The 24,989-nt window shown below is 28.6% G+C and overlaps 1 protein-coding gene across 5 annotated transcripts in view; it reads right to left on the minus strand.

Moving 5' to 3' along the window:
- Positions 1–24,989, minus strand: part of LOC132722833 (ras-related protein Ral-B-like) — a 104,375-nt gene that overhangs the window by 31,173 nt on the left and 48,213 nt on the right. The gene's annotated exons all lie outside the window — the stretch shown is intronic.

Below are 24,989 nucleotides of genomic sequence, written 5' to 3' on the forward strand. Positions count from 1 at the left end.
CTGAAACAACGTAAGGGGCTTAAAATCAAAGCAGTGAAATTATCAAAGTCGTAATTTCACTGTTTAAAACAGTGAAATTACCAGTTTTTTTATATCACTGATATATTTCTATAAACCACCGAAAAGCATGTAATAAAAATGTTACAATAAAGGACTTTTAAACAGCTAATCACTCTGATGCATATTAGGGTAAAATATTATTTGTGACAACCAAAATAAAAACGACATATACATTTGTTATTTTAGGCGTTTTTAATAGCACATGCATGTATGTATATCTTGATTCGAAAAATAAAGAAATCTATATGTTTTAACAATACATAAAACAACTGTGTTTATTTCTTTGCATATATTTAATCAATGTTTTAAAGAGTTAAAGTGTATCTGTACTATGTCTGTGTCTTTATTGAAAGACAAATCTGTTCAATGAATATCTAATTGAAGATTAAAAACACATAGTATTTAAAGTACATTCGTGCAAAATAAAAAGATAATTCACGAAAATAACGCCAAATAATCATAAATTTTAAATGGATTCTTGATTCACGCAACAGAAATCTGAAAAACTGAATCAAAATAATATTCAAAATATAAAATAACTAGATAGTTTGTGTGTCTTGCAAATAATATCAATCTAGCGTATAATTTTCAACAGATTCATGGCAACGTTTTCACATGCATCTATCAATTCAAAATGGAATTATTCCATGCACTGTGTTCTCGTTATATTTATGCCACTGTAATACTTATCGTCTTTTCGAATAAGTAAAATAACAAAAAACTGACGATTATCAAAAACTTTGATAGAGAAACAATTTAACATTGATTTTTAATCAATGTAATATCTTTTTTGAGCTTGTATTATATCACGCATTGTATTATCTATATATTAATACAACAGTAATACTAAACATGATCTTTTTCGAATAAGCATAATTAACAAATAAATCTGACCAATAAAAAATGTTGGTAAAGAAACAATATTACATTAATTGTTTATCAATGTAGCATTTTTTGAACTTGTATTTTATCACGCATTTATTATCTTTATAATAATGCTACTGTAATACTTTTCATCTCTTTTCGAATAAGCATAATTACCAAAAATGTCTGACTGATTAAAAACAGTGATAAAGAAACACTCTTATAATCAATCAATAAACATGTATTTTCTATCAGAATCAACAAAATATTTAGAAATAAAAGATTTCATAAACATGACAATTTCCTTGCCCCCGAAATTCATAATTAAACTGAACAGATCATGTTCTAAAATATTTTCTAACATATGGTTAATGGTAAATAATGATACCTAAGTGTTTTATTTTTAACTAAATCTATCTTGTCATTCATTTATGACTATTATTATTCAATTCTTTAGTGATCAACAATAACTTATCTTTCAATTCCAATTTATTTTACCAAGTATTGCAACTGTTTCTTTATTAATTATAATTTATCTTTGAAGTTCAATTTAAATATTGCAACTGTTAAGATGTTAATAATTTTTTTTTGAAACCATTTTGTTATTTTTTGAAAAATAAATTTACAAATCAAAGCAAAATGTACCATGTTTAATATGAATTCGTAATAATAAAATAGTCTAAAAATCGGTCAGTCGGTAAATGTGCATTTGTATGTTAATAATATTTTTAAGAAAAACTTAATAAGACGAAAATATCTAGGATGTTGTATGACTGAAAGAACAGATGCAGGTATAAACGGTTTATAGCAAAGTATCGTAACTGCGTTGTATCATAAATTCATATAAGTAGAAGTAGAAAAAATAATCATGATTCTCCAGTACATTCTCCAGATGCATGCCGTTTATATCAAACATTTAGGCACGTGTGTCATTTATCAACGCGGTATACAGGTATACAAGTTAATATCTACAACAAATTTTTGAAAACCCTATGTCACCTACTTTACTGAAATACAAACTTAAACCTCAAAGAACGCTCAAAACGGTGGCGTTACAAGCTGAGTTTGATTAATGCAATCTGCAGGTAACACCATTGTCACTTAAACAGATTAAGCATTTTTCAAGTTTTACAACATTTAAGTATCAATGTGAATTAGGTGAAATTATGTTGAACCAATAGAAGTAACTCATTTTCTTTTTGTTTTTATCACTTAGTTAAAAAGTTAAAATTTAGTCACACATGCTGAAAGAAATATAAACACATATATTTCAATAGAATTGAAGCATTTATTGCAAATATTGAGTTTCAACTATTTTTTTTTCTATTACTTTTACTCATGTACAGATTTGATCAAACCAAGTCTATAGTTTTCATGTATTTTTGTCGTGGTTCATGCTTCCGAGGAATAACTTTCTCCAGATTTTTATACACGACAACAGCATGTGTCAAGTGCGGAGTAGCAGCTGTAAAAAGGTTGCCTTGTACTTTTATTGATTATAGCACTCGATTCTCACGCCGGTGCTAGGGGGCGTGAAGGTTGTTGTACCTTTTCATTATCACTAATGTACAGACTCAATCAAATCGAGTCTGCATTTTTCATGTAAAATTATTGTGAATAATGTTTTGGAAGGAACACTTTCTCTCCAGATTTTTTTCTGATAATATTGCACTACAAAACATATTTCCAACATTTGATTAACCCAAAAGTTTCACTACACGAAATATCATGATATTTGATAGGATGATAAATCAAAAACTTTTTGAGCAACCGTAATTTTGTTTCTAACGATAAAGTTTTGGAATAGTGTCAATTATGAAGTAAACAGGCCTGTTTTACGATAACATGTTATGTCAACAATTCAATAAACACAGAAACTTAATATCACACTGATTAAATTAAGTGTTTCCTGCTGTCAAAGTTTACGTTTGTATTAAAGTATCGAGTGTTTCCTCGTGTTTGAATTATTTTACATTGGATGTGAAAATGATAATAAAAAGCCTAACAAACATGTAACTTAACAACACAACCCGGAATACCGGAATATGTGATTTTATAGCATTTTATTTTTGATAATAAGAATTCGAATTTTCAGAAAATAGTGAATAAAATTGAAAATTTATTCGAACAGATAGTCTGTGAAGAAAACAATTTTTTCCTAAGAATTTAGAGCATTAATAAAATTATCACGTTATTACAATTTAAGAAAGGTAAATCTAAAATAATTTTTATGTTACACGAAAATATTTTAAAATGATGACGGACTCGGGACCCAATAAGCGCAGTACATAACAGGCAGCTTGTGCTCCACATCAACAATAGAGTACATTTAAAGCCAAATGTGTTCCACATGATTTGTTCATAGGCATGGCACATTGTATACAGTTTATGCTCTCACCATTTGAGTTCATCTAAGACCAAATGTGCCTCACATTACTGGACCGAGTCTCTTATCATTGACACTTATCATTGAATGTACTTTTACCATTCGCCATTTTTTATCATGACTGTTTTATAACACGATTTACAATATCACAAAATTACTTAATTCTTTGATTATTCATTTTACATAACACATATGACTGCAACTGGTTTGCATCATTTTATGCCTTGCAATAAGATAAGAAAAAATAGAACATGTTTTTATTGTGTGCTATATTTCAAAGATGCATTGTTTTTGTCAAAACAATTTGTTTTCGCATTGAAGGTTATTAGGATGGAAGTCAATATTCAAAGAAGTTATAGAGTACTAGATAATTTGCTGTAATAAAATAGGTTGCGATTTCAAATCACAATTTGTCTGACATACATTCATAAACACACATCATTTATTTTCTTATTTGTGCAAGATAAGTGTCGTTCCCTAATCCATTTCTGAAGAAAGGTATATAGCAAACAATCAACAGACTGTTTCAGACCTATAATGATACCACACAGACAGTCTTCCTTACTTTTACTTGAATCTTTCCTCGAAACGCAAATGGATGCCTTTCAAATATTCAACCATTGTGAGTTTCCGAAGTTTGTCAGAGTTTCGCAAATAGTTTGTAACGATTCTAGATCTTAAACAATCAGGATATGTATTAAAAAGGATGGCGAAATTTGTGTTATTTGTTTTATGAAGTTTGAACAGTGTTTAATTTCCATACAATGATAATAGCTCGATAAACCTGTAGCCCAATTTTAGCTCTGTCTAGTTAAAAACACTTGAAAGTGCTTTAAAGGCCGAATTTGAAATAAAGTTTTATGTTCAAAATGATTTAGAAATTAAAATGTGTTATTGTAGTATTGTCGCTCAAATAATTTGCAAATCGTATAGAAGTTAAATTGAAAAACTAACAAAGTACCTGAACAATTGAACGCAATTAGGACTGTAAGAATCTTATAGTTGATCTGAATGTTTATGTCTTACAAATCGACCTTTTTTTATGTCAACAGAACCATGATAAATGTCTTTAAGCACGTGTTTAGTTTGGCAGTTGGTCCATATCTTGAGAACAATCATATTATCAATTTGAAAGCGATACATAAAACAGGCAATTATTACCCAAGGTGCCTCACTGGTGAAGACTGTATTGTGTCAACCTTTAGAATATTTCACTTTTACAGATAGCGAACATAGTGTTTCGTTCAACATTTCGTTTTTTGTTGTTGTTTTTTTTTTGTTGTTGTTGTTTTGTTACTTCTTTTCAATTACCGAAAAACATTTATGACTTTTAAAGAACATGATTATAACAATTAAGGAATAACAGAAGTTATTTTTTTCATTTTATATACTTTATTTATGAATCGGAACCACGAATTAAATGTTTAAGACTTGTCTATGAAGTTTTACGTGTCATATCTTTTCATGTTTTTGTCAAATAAAGACTTTAACTCACTATCAGGCTGATAAAAGTATATTTTGTCGCATAAACTAATTTTGAACAATACTATTACATATTTTAACAATTTTAAGACTTAAACATTTAGAATTAAGCACCAAAACTGTAATCATGAATCAAAATAAAATACATGGGGAATATATACACTCTAGGTAAGTGGATATGCCTCCTGATTTCTCCATAAATACGGACAAACACTGGTTAAATGTTTTTTAAACAAATGTATTATATCAAAGCATACAATTAACCATAAAAACTGGTATGATTATCAGACAGATATCCCCAAGAGAATTGATTTATTTTCCTGATTGCCAAGTATTCATAATATATAGGTGGATACCAAGAACTACGCACCGATTAAAACATTAGAAGAAAATTAATCAATATCATAACAGTGCTTCTATTAGTGTTTCCATAGAAATTAATATATAAACAGCGTTTACGTTTTTGAAGTTATTAGTATATACAAAAAGTGAAATGGTAGAACAGGGCAATCGTGGTCGGGTGATTAAGGTCGTTAACTTTGAACTTGCCATTCTTCAAATCCAACCAGGAAAGTTGGATGGCTTATTATGAAGGGCTTTCTAAATAACTTACGTTTTACTAAGGTTCCTGCTTGTGCTTGAAATAACGCTCGGAGTGGTACTTGACCTCTTCTTAATCAGTTAAACAGAAAAGGCGTTATGCGACCTTTGTTCATGCACTTTATAGTGTCGTTGTGGCGTAACATTAAATGACAACTAATGTGAGAAATAGTAGTCCGACGGTATAATGTGTATATAACAGATAATCGACAGGAAAGGGCAATTAGGACAAACGTCCATCGGGATAATAACGCTTTAAGCTCTTCATAAGACTTCGATATGATCCCTATTAAGCAGCTAAACGTATTTTCAACACATGTTTTATAATCAATCTATGCAAGACACCGTCTGGTAAAACTGAAAATCTCTGGAGTAATATTATATGCTTTCAAAGCATATTATTAGTTGAATATATGCCACTTTGTTATATGTACAATTCAGTTCACAGTTTGAATAATTTGTGCACGTACAACAACCATTGTTAACATGATCACTATACTTAAAGGGCTAGTTTGTAAAATAAATTGACACATAAGATGAAAACCATGGTGAAATATAACGCCTTAAACTAGCTGCAATTACTCTATCTACAACTTTGTGATTTTTTACTATTCAATTATAAATAATTTCATAAAAATTATTAAAACAATTATACACTTCAATATGACATGATACAATTTATCGTCGCTCACAGAATAAATATGTTTCAAATCATACAGCTTTGCATTAACAGTCAATATTTTTGAGAGACAAACATACGATAACAAATCCCAAGAGAAGTAAACTAACTCTACTAATAATCAATGGATGTATCTAAGAATAATTCTTGATAGCATGTAACAAGCAACATCATAATTATCGGAATAAATGAATCATTGTCAATACACCATAATCATTAGATTAAACGGTTTTGTAAGGTTTTTGGCGTAATATCCTCTGAGCTAAAATCAAAAATAAGTAAAAAATTGTTAAAATATACGTGTAAAATAATATTATATTAATACTTCTCCTCCAAGTGTTGAGTTTTCTTCTGTTGATGTGACATGTACGATTCTTTGTATATAATATTCTTGTATGTTTTAAGTCATTCGAGAATTTGAAATAAAGACGTTTCTCAAAATATTGTAACCATTGAATAGGAAACAAATTTTTTTCGTGCCAAAGCACAGAAAGTACTAAAAGCAAGAAAGTACTAAAACAAGAAAGCACAGAAAGTTCTAGAAACAGGAAAGCACAGAAAGTACTAGAAACAAGAAAGCACAGACACTACTAGAAACAAGAAAACACAGAAAGTACTAGAAACAGGAAAGCACAGAAAGTACTAAAACAAGAAAGCACAGAAAGTACTAGAAACACGAAAGCACAGAGAGTACTAGAAACAAGAAAGCACAAAAAGTACTAGAAACAGGAAAGCACTGAAAGTACTAGAAACAAGAAAGCAAAGAAAGTTCTAGAAACAGGAAAGCACAGAAAGTACTAAAACAAGAAAGCACAGAAAGTTATAGAAACAGGAAAACACAGAAAGTACAAGAAACAGGAAAGCACAGAAAGTTCTAGAAACAAGAAAGCACAGCAAGTACTAGAAACAAGTAGGATAAGCGTTATCATTGAGCAAATTAGAGGTAAATAGTCGGATTCAATGGCAACATTTCTGCGAGAGTTCACAAATGTATAACATCTAAAGTGTTCTGATTGCAGCCAAATGAGAGGGGAAAAAACATCGTTTTCAAAAGCTTTTACGCGTGTAAAGTGTCGTCACAGGGAATCACATTTACTTTCAATAATCATAATTTATCGGAGAATTTTATACGCTTTAACACATGTCACTTACATGAATTACATTGAAATTATATACATTATTTTTCATTTAAACAGAATCGATTGAAATTCAACATATTTTTTTCAATCTGTAAATTTTTCAGCTAGTATTATGTTACAGGATCCATGTAAAGGTACTTTGTATTGGCAACATTTATGAGAAAGTTTACAAATAATAAATAAATGACAATAATTTATTGTAAAAAGCCTTTTAAACCTAAACAAAGTTATCATCTTTATTATATCAGACGCTTGTATTAAAGAAAACAGATATTGGAAATTACAATTTTAAAAGATTACGGGCAATTTTAAACATTTAAAGAAATCTTCACTTTGTAATGTAAGGTCGAATTACCAATAATATAGGTCAAACACGTGTAAACAACTGTAAGAATCTGATTTGAGTTTAATTTCGATCTTCACTGAAAGTAACTTCTAGAAACGAAAACAGGAATAAAACGAAAGAATGAACTTTTAAAAAACAATCGAAATTGTTTGAGTTTGATTCTAGATCTTAATGATCCTGTATGTCGTAATTAAGGTTGTTACTACACTTAAGTGAAATTCAATATATGTTTATAATTATGCTTCTAAAACAAATTTCAAACATCGAAGAATATGTAAAATATGTACTGCAAATATTTTTCCACATTATATGTAATCATTAAAATATATGCATTTATTTCTTATTGAAAAATTTGACAAAATAAATTTTAAATTTCTAATTACCTCCATTTATTAACATGGAATGTAAATTCGGTAATATCTTTACAAATAATGCTTTTGAAAACTTACAATATTAATAAATCTTCATTTGAGCATTATATTTATGATATAAAACCATAAAAATTGAGTTACAGGATCTTTAAATAAGTAGAATGAGATACGAATTCATCTGATAATAAATAACAAAGACACTGACGATGCAGGATGGTAAAGATGCCAATCTCCATTTAAATATCATCATGATGTATAGATATTAGAATTTTGATGTCGTAATAAGATATTCAATGTATTTAGGCAAATCTGTAACAAACCTATAAAACAAATTGCTGATCGATATCAATGAATCACAAATGTGTTTTAAATGATGTCGTTGGACACAGTTGTCATTAACAGAAAAAAATAACAATACCAAGAGATATACAATCCTTTGAAACACATTCATCAACATGATTATAATATTATAGTTATCTGCTTTGTAAATGTTTGCAAATGATATTATACCTTAAATAATGATGTTTCTTCTTTACAAATGTGTCGGCGGGCCTTTATAATTAAATGCTTTTCCATTCCCACTCACGTCAATATATTTCATTGGACCACTGAGATTTAGTAGACCTGGGTATAAGCCCGAGGAATTATTTAAAAAAAAACAAACTAACATTACACAGGGTAACTGCCAAACGTTTTCAGAAAATTTTACGATATTTTTTAAATAATACGTTTTCTTTCCTCATTGAGCATTTACCTCGGGTTTTGTGTGTCCGGCCTGACAAATCAGCACCTATAATGCAACAGACTATAAATGTTGTGTACTTTTTCCTTTATGTTATTAACATTAATTCAGAAATATCACACAATTTTCACGATTGGTTTTTTGTATAAAAAATAGAAATGTTTCATTTATGATATAGCTTAATAAGATATAAAACCGGCATTGATATCATTTGTTAAGATATTTAATGCTTTAACCACTGAAAGTTACCAGTTCGTGCAGTATGACCAGTCTCGTTAATGTTGGTAGCTCAATGTTTGTTTGTTCTTTGGGGGGAGGGGGGTTCGGACGAAGAACGTCTGTTATCTGTTTGACTTCCTGTAAAACTAACAGGGAAGGTCTTGATATAAAAGGGAAATTTTTATTGGTCATTTAAAAAAATTTACAAACTGAAACGGTGATTCATTTCATTTTTAAATTAAAAAATTTAAAGGACTTATATTTTTTTTTTTTAACCTCTAAAAAAGAAAGGTATTTCCTTCTTAAAAAAATTATAAGGATGCTCTTGTAAAAAGAAAAAAAAATTAGTTTCAAATAAAATGTCGGAAGGGAATTTTTAACTGTTTTGGTTATTTGGGAAAAGTTACAAAATTTAAAAAATAAAAGGAAAACCCAATAAAAAACCCCAATTAAAAGAAATTTTTTGTTTTAAAATAATCAATATCAATATGCTATAATTTAATTTAATGTTTACATAATGGGTACTTTCTCAATAGCTTCAAAAAATAATTATCATGTCATTGTTATTCAAGCATTGCTTACATTTCTTTTTGTATTGAAAACTTAAAAATATCATATTTTTTTGCATGTTAAACAATCATTCCTCGGCCGCGTATCATTTTAAAAGATACTTCTTGTTTATAATAAAATCCCTCAAACTTGGAATGGACTATTACATATTCAAAAGGACTGATCCAAATTCAAAGCATGGCAAATCAATTACATAAACTCAGCTTCATTGTATTAATCTGTTGAGAGTTTTACTTTAAAATATATTGTTTATTTGTTAGCAACAAAAATTACTAAAAGAACGTGAACGATAGTTTAAGAGTTTTTATAGACAATAGTGGTCATATTGTTCAATCTATGAAATTTAGGATGACACTGTTCAAACATTCTATTGGCTTATTTATGTCACACCGAAGTAAGCCACACAACAAGCCAAATCCATTTATTTTTATAATGTCGCGTGGCGCATTGGGTTGACAATAAAAAACAATGTTTTGAGTAAATTTGCACAATATTTTATATCATTTTGCTAAAAGGATTCATACGAAAAACCATAGTTATGTAAAAATCACTTGTTTTTTGTTTTCTTTGCAGCCTGTTGCACAACTTGCGAGAAAGACAATCATGTTTGGCAAGCGAATGGGTGACAAAACGACGCAAGTGATTCAATAGCCAATATTAACACAAGAAAGGTGATCCATATAAAGCAAAAATCACAGCACTGTTACAGTAAACTAGCCTAATTCCAATGAAAACAATATCAGCAGGGGATATGTTATTATAATTGTTTAAAGTAATTTAAGTACATGTATTCGATATTGTCAACAATGGTTGGTTAGTCATGTTTCAGGAAACATATTAAACTTCACTATAAACACCTTTAAAATAATATTTGTTTCCACATGATATAAACATAAAGATTATAACAGTAATAAAATACTTGTTTTGAAAATAATATTTTGTTGTAAACATATCTGAGCTGTTTCGCATCACGTGAAGACGTCACGTTTAAAAGAGAGATAAACATTTCATTAAAATACTTGTGCCTTGTTTATAACTTGTGTTTGTGTTGTTTTAGAATGCCAGATGTCATGCATAACTGCAATCAATCGGCATCTTAAAGTCAATCACTGTAATTATCATACATGTAACTACACAACAGTCACGAAACCTGTCACAAAACATAAGGTAATTCACTCTAATCAGATATAAAAGATCATTTGATCAATCAGAGATATATGAAAATTTATCAGGAGGCAAGTCAATGTATTAATTTAAAAATAAATAGTAATCTATTTAATTAACTAAATTTACGATTAATTAGGTAAATTAAATATATAAAAGTATTCTATTACTGACAATCTAAATTAAGAGAATGAAGCTCTCATAGATAAAGTTTGTAAAATACACTTCATATAATCTTGATTTAATCGTATGAGCATTAATGTAGATTAAAAGAACTAATTCATTGTTAACATTGAGGCTTTAATTTACATGAACAGTTAAAGAATGATCTCAATCAAACCGATTCTGCAACATTTTCAATTTTGTTGTTTTAGGCGTTCTTTATGGATTCCTGTTGATCTATTTTATTACAACATCAGTGTTATTTTTGCAGTGTGAAGGCCACAATCAAACATGTTATAATTTCGATCCATGAAGGTCGTTCAGCACGACATTATTATTATTATTGTGTTACTTGAAATTTCCAGTACCGTCTTATGACACGCATAATCAAACCGAGCCTGCAACATTTGCAAATGTGTCAAAGTTATATAATTAGTATTATCACATTCAGTTCAAGCGAAAAGAAAGGTACCAGATACAATCTGTTTTAAATCGTTGCAAAATAATCCATGACTATATTACAGTTCAACTGCAATGTGGTTAATATGTTTCAAGCTAGATTATCGCATATGTCAATAAATAATTTGTTTCTATGACAATAATTAACAAAATGCACTTCACAGATTTATATTATCATTAAATCTATATCTAAAAAAGTAAAGCAAGAAAACCTGCATGATATTTACCACAAACAACTTTTCCAATGTGGGGCCTGCTAATCATGAATATTTTATCCTAAAGTAAAAAAAATTTGTGTTTCGGAAAAAAAAGGATGTTATTAAAGTTGGTTGGCTTTTTTTTTCTTTTAAAGAGATTAATAATTTAAAAAACTTTTATTTACATTAAATCTTTTTATATGTTTTATTCTTTTGTTTTATTTTGTTTTAAATAACAGTGTTTGGATCATTGTTTTTAAATTGCTCACAATAAGTAGAAATATCTTTTATAACTCCGGAGTGTACTTTTTTGAAGATTAAAAAGTGAGAAAAAAATTTCTATAAAATTTGAAAAAGTTGTGTGAAATTATTCCTTCAAATTTTAAAAGGGGAAAAGGCAAAATTTTTTTTTCTTCGTTTTTAAATGTTTATTCATTATTCTGATTTTTTAAAAATAAATCATTTGGGCGTTGGAAAATCTTTTTTATTAAAAGTCCAATTTTTTTTTCCCAGGGTTCTTTCAGTCACAAAACTTGTTTTAAAAGTACTCGGTGATTATGTCGGCTTCTAAATTACGCTTCAAACCCAACATATATAGAATTAATACAGTAATTCATGCTTGGATTTAAAAAAACATGTCATTTTAGCGTTATTAGAGTTCATAAAATCATTTTAATATTTTTGTCATTAATTTGCCTCAGTATCCCCTTAGCATTGTTGTAGCAGGTACTGCCCTTAATGTAAGCATTGGTCTCATATTTAATTTTTTATTTATACAGTAAGAAATTTTATATTGCATATTACATGTGTATTAGTTATAAATATATTTCACAATTTATAGAGTGGGATTTTCCAGAATTACTAGGTAATTCTGATTAATTTTCAGATTTAATCACCCGTAAATGGCTTCACCAAAATGGTAAGAACGCTGGCGGAACATTGTCTCGTTTAGAAATGCTCACCGGTTTTAAAAATGCATTTACAGAAATCAGCTGCACCTAACGCAGTTGTTATATATCGAACTAGGGACAGGTAGCTCACTACCTACATTTGGTTTAAATCACGATTTATCCCGTTGGGAGTAATAATTGTTCTGCAACATTTGTTGGTATGCGAGTATTGTTGGTGACAACCTTTACCAGAATATTAAAAACTAATTAGAGATTATAAACAATTGGCAATAAGCAATAAATAAATTTTTTGAATGACAACAATTAATGCGGCCAAACAGATGTTTTTATGCTTGAAATGAACTTGAATAAACAACATTTGTTGCCATGTATACCATGCAAAAGTTATAGCTAAATGGCTGCCCTTGGTCACCTTGATGCTTACCGTTTTCACAATGAACGAGCTTTAACGATTTTCGATACAGGCACTATATATTAGAAATCTAAACTTAGCTACAAGAACAATTTCATTAAAAAAACTTTTTTTCAAGAAATATGAAATATGAAGTTCAATACTTTATTCGAAAAATAAAATACGGTGAACTGTTGTTTTTTTTATCAAAGTAACATGCCACTTCAATATTTCAGAAAAGTGCAGCTTAATTTAATCAATCATTGGTTTTGTCAGCGCTTCTATGATTTATTACGTTAAGATCAACAGTTTCCAAAGAAAGTTACTATACTTTCCATTTACGTTTTCAAATTAAATAGCTAAACATTTAACGTTTTTGTTTCACTGCTTCTCTCCGGAATATTTTGTTAAAAGATGTGTATTTTTATAATGTTTTATGTGTGCGTTGGATGATATAATAGTAACGTTTATTTAAATTTATATTCGTGGTTTATACTTGCGGAATTTTAACATCTTAAAATTTGAAAAGCAATTAACTGTTTTTTTTAGAACTAGCATATGAGTTGTCGGTGTGATTATAAGCCTCGTTACAAAGCGGAAATTATATAAATATACAAATGAACACAATATATCATAATCAGAAATGTTAGAGAAAGGCATATTAAAGATCCTGTAACTCAAATTTTTATGGTTCTTTATCATAAATGTAATGCTCAAATGACGATTTATCCATATTGTAAGTTCCAAAAAGCATTATTTGTAAAGAAATTACCGAATTTACATTTCATGTCAATAAAGAGAGATAATTAGAAATTTATTTTCTGTAAAGTCTATGTTAAATTTTTCAATAAGAAATGAATGCGTATATTTTAATGATTACATAAAATGTGGACAAATATATGCAGCACATATTTTACATATTCCTTGATGTTTGAAAATTGTTTTAGAAGCCTAATTATATACTTTTATAAAGTTTTCACTTTAGGTTGTGGTAACAACCTTAATTAACAACATACAGAATTGGGTTAAAACTAATGTTCAATGTTTTAACACTTTCAAGAACAAAGGCATTAACAGAATCAGTTATAGTTAAAAATTTCTTAATCAAAAATTGTATGGGAGAATTATTGCATGTTTCTATATTTTGACTTCTCTTGAGAATCTTGTAGTTCATTTTTAAGTCTCAATAATGCACTGTGATTTAGAATTGCTCAGGCATAGTTTAACAGCAAAAAATGGCAATAAATGATTTCCTATGTGTATCATTGTATTTGTCTAGAATAACTGTAAGTGTACTTCTTTCAATGAAATAGGTAAAAAAGACTGTTCATCACAAATTTATGTGGAAAATAATAGGGTAGTTAGAATAACACTATTCAATCGCTTGACAGTTTAATTAATTACTCACTGCATAACAATACATTTTTCCTTAATTTAAACTTGCATTCTATACATTATTTACAAATAAGACTGGCTGGCTTAGAAAAATTGCTAAGCTTTATACAAACCAAGCATTAAACGTTATATTGATTAAGATTATACTATAATTTACCGTCGTTCTTGAATACTGTTGTTTTAAGGCATCTGTTTCTAACGATAACAAATAATTCAACATCAAAACAATATATTGACAAAGTTTTATTGCCCGAGACGCCTTCATGGTGAACACTGGATTATGTAAACCATTTATGTTTTTGCTTTCTTTAGATAAACGTACTGCTTTGCTTTTGTTATAATTTCCTTTTATTACGTTTTTTATTGGTTCAAGTTTTTCTTGTGTAGTTTAGATAAGTTATAATGAGATGTGATACTTTATCCTTTAAGCAAACTCCTGTTATTTCATCTATTTACTATGATACTAATAAGCATAATTCTATAATTCTATAGTAGCCTTTTTAAACAATTTAAATACGTGTAGCCCGACTAATGGTCACTTTTCATATGTTTTCAATGATTTGGTTAACTTAAAAGGTACATTAGACTTACATCATACAATACATAAACGTTTGCATAATAATATGCTCCAATTCTTACAGGGTTTCAGAAAGGAGAAAAACCATTTATTTTTTCAATATTATATATCTCGTTGCACTTTTTTTTCTAGTTCATGAGAAATAGTTATTCATTTAATGTTTGATCGATCATTTTATGCGATGCAGTGTACCATTTGTCAATTCAAATTCAAAAAGTAATACGATAATCAGCGTCAACCGCCTTTACAGCACAATAGAGATGTGTAAATGTGGTATTGTTTTTTATATAATAGGTACATATTGGCGTTTATATAAGAGCTGTTGTCACCGTTTTACTTCAAAAGTTATGATATGGCAAATAGAGGAAAAGTGGCAACGAGCCAAATTTTATTTTATTCCGTATTGTCGGCTGTCGCCTTGGCATATTAAGTATTAAATAGCAGTGTAAAGTTAATATGCATGTTATTGTTAAACATTAAGTAAAATGGCACTGCTTTTTTTTGTCTGTATGCAATTTTTTACAAAACGACGCGCGAAACGATAAAAAGATGCTAAGTTGAGACCACAAGCAAATGATTAAATAGCCAGCATGAACAATAATTATACCAGACAATTCCCAAATGAAACAAAATCTGCTGGAGAATAGGTAATTATTATTGTAAATAATGAACATAAATTTAAACACGTGACTTCAATATTGCTCAATATTGTCTGGTTACATTGAGATATTACAGGCATGTTACTAGGCAACAATATATTAAACTCACTATAAACACCATTAAATTTAGTTTTACTGCCACATAATAAAAATTACAATTAAAATAGTAATATAAAACTTGTTTTTAAACTAATCGTTGTTGAAAACATAGCGGAGGGGTGTTAGGCATATCACGAGAAACGTCACATTTAATGGACACAATAAACACTTCATTTACAGACTTAACGCCTTTTTAGAAATTGTGTTTATGCTGTCTTTGAATGTCAGATGGCATCTATTTTTGGAATAAACCAATTACATTTGGAAGGCAGGTTAAGGTCATTTACAATAGTTCTGCTAAGGATACATTAAACACCTGCACGGAACCTGACACGAAACATAAGAGCATTCACTGTAATCAGAAATACGTTAATTTATCAGGAGAGAGGCCAATGTACAAAGATTTAGAAAAGGAATTTATTTAATTATTATCAAAACTATAACAAAACTGAATTATAAGAAAAACTGCATGATATTTACCTTAAGTAAAATTCCAGATGGCTAAACCATTAAAATTGATACATGCATCTATCCTATCTTAAAAGACCAAACGATGTTTTCCTTCAAAATTCAGGAACACCTATGGACAAAGCCTCTTTTCGTATCAGTTTAGGCTATTATTTTATGCTTAAGAGATTGAATTATTTTTTGTCAGAAACTCTTAATGTTGATATTGCTTCAGGGTCGTCTTTGTGATACTGTAACTAATATCGTAAATATAAAGTTTTTTCATGAAAGAAAATACGAGTAAAAACAATTTATTCAAAATATTTTAAACGATTGCACCGTACTTACATGTATATATAAATAATCTAAGATTACTCTCTTACAAGAAGAAAAATGCTAAAATGTTTTCAAACTTGACGCTTTTACGTGTTTATTTATCATATCATATTAAGATTTCAAATTAATACCAAAAGACGTAACGTTTTTTTTTCCATTAATCATTCTCTCCATTTTAAACATATTAACATTATAACTTCAGAAATCCTAGGAAATAGCATGTTACAACCATCTTCAATTAATTTTCATATATCTCATAGTTAGTTACAAAACTATGTTAAGATACCTTAAGTCTTAATTATGCATTGTGTTTATTGTCCTTTTTAGTTTTAAAGCAATAAATACATCACTTTCTTCCCGCCACTTATTATTCCAAAATAAACATTCTCCTTTAATAAGTGTTAACTGATTGCTTTATACTGTGAACCAGCAGCATAAATTAAGAGATCCAACAGGTTAGAAAACAAAGAAGTACATTTAATTTATTCAAAATATCTCAAAATTGATTTTAATGTTTTACTCTGTTTACTCTATTAGAAGAAAACAATTTCATAACTATTAGCGCATCTGTTTCAGATCAGTACAATGCCATTGCAAAAACAACAAGTAGCTATCACAATCCTGGAGTATGCTGCAGGTAAATGGTGCAACGGCCTAAGCTTTATTTCTCTTGTTTTTGCTGGGACTTTAAATAATTATCATGATCTTGATTGTTTCCAAATGACAGCATTCATATCAGTTTCATATCCGAAAAATGTTACTATAAACCAGCAGTCGAGATATTATGCAGATTTTATCGTCATCTTATTGCAGTAACGGGTTACCTCTAATAATCTATTATTCTGCACTTAGGTGGCGATATGTGCTTCTATGTTAAATAAGATGGTAAGTGAAACTCGTAATTTAATTCCAGAGAAGAAAACCCGTCAACAAAATTCTCGTAATAATTCAGATTTGTTGATTTTATCCAGAACACAAAATTTGAAATGTTTTAACATCCTTGAATACTATAATTGTATATAATTTATTGCTTATCTAAAATTCCAGGTAAGTTACCCACAGAGTTTTGTATGTAAATACAACATGTAATCATCTGTTGTCGAAAATATAAGATTAATAATATGAAGTTATTTGTCATATATTTATCAATGCCATTATAATTTGTGATCGAAATTATATGTTTATAAAGTATCAATCATAATGAGTGGTTAGTTAATTGTCTTCAATTTAGAAAGTAAATATATAATTATCTGAAAGAAATTTAATAATATCAGAAAGGGATACGAATCTCATTCTTAATCAATTTAAGGAATCTATTAATCGTTGTTATTTATCGTATTAAAATTTCCTAACCATGTTAAACAATATTAAAATCATAACGTTAAGTATAGAAATATAATATTATTTAAATAATAACACTTGTAAATATTTTAGCCTTTAGTTAACAATACAATATACATATATTTAATAATCTATTAAAGTGAATAAACTTTTACATAATATTTATTATGATAATGCGTATAAAGCTGTGAATGTCATTTGTTTTGTCTCCCACTGACGTAATAAGTTAGCGATACCAATAAATACAACGTGAAAATTTAAATATTGCAAATCTACGTTTTTCTGCGAAATCACTACGTTACTGATAACAATTTGTTTTATGTAAGTTAAACCATACTGAGTGAACGTTAAATTCTCTAAGATAAAAAAAAAGTTTATGACAAAATTCAACGAAATCACAATTTAATAAAAGTAGTTCTTCCAAGTTAGAGAGTTAAATAAAGTTCAATAAATTATTCAAAACCAAACGAAAAGGTGAACCGAAAACTAATAAATCTTAAGCTTGGTGTGATAAATTGCATTTGTCAGAATTTCTATGTGGGGATGAAATTGAATAAATTTTTATTAAAAGTTGTGGAAAATATATTCATTGTGAGGTATAATAAGCACACATTTCTTAAATCTAGCAATTTACGGCTGGTACTGGCGTACAATATGCATAATACTTGAATAAAAGGAAAGGCATATCCTTTTAATTCTTATCATGGCTTTATTGTTGCTATAAGTTGTGTCCTTAAAGTAAGAGTTGGTGGTATATCAATTACCTTATATACACAGTCAGACATTTTGATATCACTAGGATAATTTCGGACAGGAAACACTACTCTGTAAGCTTGTATAACTATTACTTATCAAAGAAATTCACGACTCATTTCACAAATATTTTATAGATCAAAATGAACTGTTCTGCTTTATTTAAAGATTCATTTACGCTCGTGAAAAAAACGTGACTAGCATGTTCAGACTCAAGTGTTGATGTGTTTTGAAATGTTAACCGGTTTTCAGTTGCCTTTATTAAATCAAGATGCGCTAAGGTACCGCTGGGTTACACAATTGTATCCTATTTAACTACACACAGGTAGTTTATTTTAATATATCAGGTTAAAAGCATGATATGTACCATTGGGAGTAGTTTGATCTTATGCAACATTTGTTGTTTTGGTTTTGCAAGTTGTTTTGAACAACCTCGACAAAAAAAATCCAAAAAAAATCTGGAGATAAAACAAAGGCAAAACCAATATATGACATTAATGCTGTTTAACAGAAGTTTCTTAGCATGCTTTATACTACCAGTAACAATGAGCTTTAATTACCGCGTGTAATTTACAGGTACAACGTGTGTAAGCTATATCTGCTTTCTCTATTTTGTTGATATTTACTAATACACTCATATCATTCATCATTTCGTAACAAACCGATTTCCGATATATTCACCATGTATTAAATGTTTACACGAAACGACAATAAATGGCGTTTTAATATAAATATTTTTTTCATTCAAGAATTATATTTTCAAATTCAATAAATTATTCAGATCAAAATCCCAATGATTTGACACAAATGTACTCAACAAACATATAAACCTAACAACTGAAACTAAATCAGTATTTGGATTTGCTACGCTCTTATGTGGAGATAAATAAGCCTTAACTGATAAAAGGTGTTCCAAAGAGTTACTTCACTTTCATGTTATATACGTTTTCAAACCCGCTTTTTTGTTCACTTATTCTCTCCGAAATATTTAGTTGAAAGCGAGTACATAACGTGTTTAAAGTCTGCGTGGGATGCTACACTTACATCTAAATATATTCCTGCGGAAGGTTTATCGACTTTAAACTAATTGCTTTATAAAGATTGTAAAGTCTTAAAATGTTGCTTTTTCCAATTGGATAAGAATCAATTGTATTTTCACAACTAGGATACAATCTTTGGTGTGATTATCAGCCGCGTAATATTTCAAGCCACTGTATAGATATTTTTAAATATAATGCAAAATGAACACAGTTATATATCATACATAGAAATGTTAGGAAATACATATTAGAACCATTTTATCTTGATAATATATTGTCAAAACAAGTGTGAAAAATAATACGATAATTTTGTATTGGTAGATAGAGAAATATCTTAAATTATTTATTTCATAAATAAAATAAAAAATGTTTCGTAATTTTTCGTTCCGTTATCTGAAATAAGCTGATTTATAGGATGTACGATTGAAACGTATGATATCACAAAGAGTATGAAATGTATCAAAGAAAGAAAAGAAAAAAAACACAATAAAAACAAACTATTTCAAACTTTTGTTTCAATACAACAACGATAAGAAACGAGATATTTTTAGCGATAGCATGTCTAGATGCGTCTTTCTGAACAATTGTTGATGGTTTGAAGGATTTTTCCTAGAAAGGGTACGAGATTATTAAAACAAAACTTCTTTTCTACCTTGAGATATGAATAGTACAAAAACAACAGCAAAAATATAAAGCATTTTAAAGATATACGTAAATCATTGAATAACAATAAAACAGCTGTTTCCAGTAATCATGCATTTCCCAAGTACACCGCCTACAATTAAACATACCGTTTTTGCAGTCACAAACATATTAGAGTGCATACTACGCGATTTATTAGTCTACGGAATTCAAGAATTTCAATGTAAAACTTAATGCAGTATATATTTTAAATCATAAAGTACAAAAACAGAAGAGCACAATACGAGATATAGCATGGAGCATAACATAAAATACACACCGAGCAGATTTAGCAATTTCAACAAATTTTGAATTATAATTAATGAATTCAATCTAACCTTAAAAATACTTGTCAATTCATGAATATATCAGAAGGCGTTTTGGATTATTAGTTTTAAAGAATACCATACGAAAATGTGATAATAAGGATTTAGAAATAGAATGAATATATAAAATTAAAGGCTGAAATAAATAAACTCAAATGGCTGAGATTCAATTTTAGGGTGAAAAACCACACAGCCATTGTGGTGTTTAAATCTTTAAACGATCTGGCACCGTTGTATATAAGTGACAGTTTTTGTTTTTCTCACAAAGAATTACATAATATACATGTACGCTCAATCGCTCATAAAGATCTTGTTCTGCAAAGTATACCGTATCTTAATTATTTAATGGATTCATTTTCTTATTTCAGTATTGACGTTTGGAACAAATTTCATACTACTATCAAACAATGTTCGACTTTATAATCTTTCAAAAACAACTGTAAAATTTATTTGCTTAGTTTACAGTTAGACACATGATGAAAATTGACCACTTTATATTATAACTGTTGTAAATGTTGATATAATCATTTTTGAATCACTGCGAGTTTATCAATAATTACATGTACTATAATATTTATTAGTGTCAGTCGGATGAATGAATGAAAATATCTAACCTTTACATTCAAGAATATAATTCATTTTTTTAGCAAAAGATTTTAAATTTTATATAGATCTACATTTTTTCTTTGTTATTTTTTAATAAGAAGTCCAAACTGACATTAAGTATACTTCTTACTGAGTAAATTTTGTATGTTACCTTCAATAAATAAAGATTTTTTATTATTATCATTATTATTATTATTATTATTATTATTATTATTATACCATTTTCACAATTTCAAAGAACATCTTTTATTTATGGCTTTTTGTCCATGGAAATTGATTTAAAATCAAACATATTTACATTGACCAAAAAAAGGGCCATTGTGTTTATTGTTTTAAATATATTTATTAACCCATTTTTATCGATGAAAACTTCATACGTATAAAATAATATTTTTCAGATAAGCGGCAAAATTTGACTATTTCATCACCAACAAACATGATACTCTTATTACTGAAGTAGATTTCTTTACTGCTCTTTCTAGTCATTTTCTGTTTTAATGAAACCTGGTTTTTAAAATGAGAATTGAAATATGCACAGGAAATTATGGTTGCGCAGATGCCTCATAAAGTATCATGAGAAAATATAAGTGTTTACATAAAGACGTTAATTGTATTATATCACTTCTTACTTCATTCTTACTTCAAATAAGTACAGAAAACTCCAGATGCGAAATAATAACGTTAACCACCAATTAAATCAAAGCAAAAACAAACTCAAGGGAATATTTTGAAGTGAAGAAAAACCCGTATTAAAATACTTTAAAAACATGCTTGATATATTATTAATATGAAAGGTATGCATCCTTGCATACTTTTTTTATTTATAAGAGAAGTTCATATATGTATGTTACTTGCAGGAAGCTATGATATAATTTAATAAGTATAAATTGTGCAGCTGTTCAAATTAATAAACAACAGGATTTCGATTAAGGCAAGTAATCAACTTAAGTGATTGTACAAATTGCGGTTCATGTTTTTCAATTAATTCCCTTGCCATCTCTTTTAAGAGACATGTTATCAATTTATATGATAGACAGTTTTATATCTATTTTCCTTCACTTCCAACTAAATACAAATGCAACATAATATTAGATTCAAATAACAGGAGTGATATCTCTATGTTGAAATACTATTAAATATAAAGATAATATTTAATTTTCAAACTTCTATCATTTTAATACATTGATAATTCTACATAAGTCAACGAACACATTTAGTTATTCTATAATGACTTCTTTGAGCATAACTGTTACACAGCTATATAGACAACACGCACCGTGTTGTCTCCCTTCGGCGCTGTCTTTCTGATTTTCAGAAAAATCTCTCGTGAGAATGCTAGTCAAATTAGATTTGATTTACACATTGCAAAACTACTAATGTTCTCTATACTGGCTTCGTTTACTGATCTGAATATAATGGAATGTTTTGCTAACGGCCATGTTGTTTTCCATTTTAAAATGAACTATTTTGATGTCATTTAAATATCTCACGTTAAATTGAAGTTTTCTTATATTAAATTTGGAACAGCTTGGTATTTTTAAAAATCAAATAAAAACATGTGTTTGTTGAATTTTAAAAAGTGCTTCCGAGAAATGTGTGGTGGCAAAAGGATTATTTTGCAGTTTTAAATTTAACATTCTGCAGTTTAACTATAAGAGAATGTCACTTTCTTACTGTTTGATATAGGTTATACTTATGTATAATAAATTTTATCCAACCAGATAGAGAAAACATAAAGTATATAGAGACTTTAATTGAAGCTCGAATATTTTACAATACAATTTAATTTTTATTGATATAATTTGCGATTTTAATGATTCATACATAAAAATACAATAAAATGCACAACTATAACAAATCAAACTATTTCAACAAAGGTTTTGTAAAATTAATTTTTATATTCTACCATGTATTGTCCTCAAGGTATGACCATCCAAATGCATTACCCCTACTTAGAAGAGTATTCAGATAGGCTAGAAATACTTCTTACCGCATTCAAACTTAGGGCCGTGGGTTCAAACACCAGAAGGATCAACTTTTTTTCTTTCTTTTTTCTTTCTTTAACATTATTTATGTATCCCTCATATCCATTTTGGAAAGAAAAAGTGTTAAATTTTAAAAATATAATTAATATAAGTGTTTATTGCATAAATAGTGTTGAATTTTATAACAAACAGTGTACCTGATATTTTCAAAGTCTAAAAAAATCGAAACAACATAGTTTAAATATATAATATTTTATAAGATTAACCAATATACAAAATTTCAGGGAAACTTTTAAAAAGCCCCTCATTTTGATGAATTTTAGGGACTTTTTTTATTTAAGACTCTTTTTGTAGGAAAATGGTCAAACACGTGTAAAATGGGTAGGGTGACATGTTTATGTATATAACAAACAGTTTGAGTAGAAACAATCATTTTGCTTGTGTGGCTTGTTGGCTAAATTATTATTTATCTTTTTAACAATAACTAATGGAAAACATTTTTCATAAGGAGTATATTGTAGATTATTTAAATGTTCCCCATTTCTGATAAAGGGCCCTTTTAACATCCAAGCTTAAGTTTAAAAATTGGCCAAAACACGATATCCACACGGTAAAGTTTGTTTAAATTGTGCATACAGGTGTCATTTAAGGCATATATCTGACCTATGATGTCAGTTTTCCAGGTCCTTATTGTGCCCGTTATGGTGGTTATACCTTAAGAGATGTAGGGTAAATATCCTAGCTGGAAGCTTACAGTAAGTTTAAAAAACAATGTTACAAGTATTACACTAATAATAAACTAATAGTTAGCGCTAAGAACCAACCTCATCTCATCCTCTTTGTACACTAAGAACCATGAGTGTACCGTCGGATCGTGGTCTTCACTTCTCGCTTTTTAGTCACTTCATACATGTATTTTATAAGTTTCCATAAAATAATTAATAGTTTTGTCAAAGTTGAACATGGATAAGCCCATATAAATTTTGTTAGCGCGGTACATGTAAGGGTGTTTCAAAAGTCATTCATGTTATTAAAAAACGTGGTTAGAGGACATGGATAGCAGCTTGCAAATATCAGTACCGTCCCCTGACAGACTTAATCAAACCTGCAGCCTGCAGCATTTGCAATTTTGCAACCATGTTTTGCGTTCTTTAGGAATTCTGTTTTTCTCTATTTTAAGCTAAAATGATGTTTATTATCCTAAAAAGGAAGAAACTCTTTAATTCAATTTTAAGTGGAAAATCCAATAATTTTATAAGGAAAATTAATTTATCTGTAGTGCTTTCCATTTGCGAGAAGCAACCTTTGTAAGAGATTTATTAATCTAAATTTTAATCTGGCTTCTTCATAGGGTTGATTATTTAGTTAAAAATACATTAAGTGTCAAGAAGAAATACGGGTTTGCTTCTGCAGAAACGACAAATCTGATTTGAACACATCTGCCGATGTTTCAAACTTCAAAACTTTACCAGTTCATGTTAAATGTTGAATTCTGCTTTAGTCGGTGCTAGAATTGGCGGGCGATAGCTTGCAATAACCACTGCCGTCATTTAAAAAGTTCAATGAAAGCTACAACATTTTCAATTTTGCCGTGTTGAGCTTTCTTAGAGGATTGTGTTTTTCTCCATTTTAGTGTAATTTAATTTGGATTTGTTGTTTTCTAAACGAAAAAGATATAAATAATTTATATCTATATTTATATTTATAAACACTAACTGTATGGTTCATCTATTTTGACAATGAGTACTGTTAAAGAACCAAAACATATCACCAAGAACAAAGAGCTTTTAAATAATAAATATGACATCATTTTACACAGAATTCTGACAGACACGATTAATAATATACTCGTATATTAACTTCATCTTTTATATCTTTTGAACAATTTGTGTTTCAGATGTTATATATAGCGAATTAAATACACTTAAATTTTAGGATTTTCAAAATTCCATTAGCTTTTATATCATGAATACATTTATGGTGAAGTTAAACATAACGTCAT

This window comes from Ruditapes philippinarum, unplaced genomic scaffold (assembly GCF_026571515.1).
Source record: "Ruditapes philippinarum isolate M1 unplaced genomic scaffold, ASM2657151v2 ctg2108_1_1_1_1, whole genome shotgun sequence".
Lineage (NCBI taxonomy): Eukaryota > Metazoa > Mollusca > Bivalvia > Venerida > Veneridae > Ruditapes > Ruditapes philippinarum.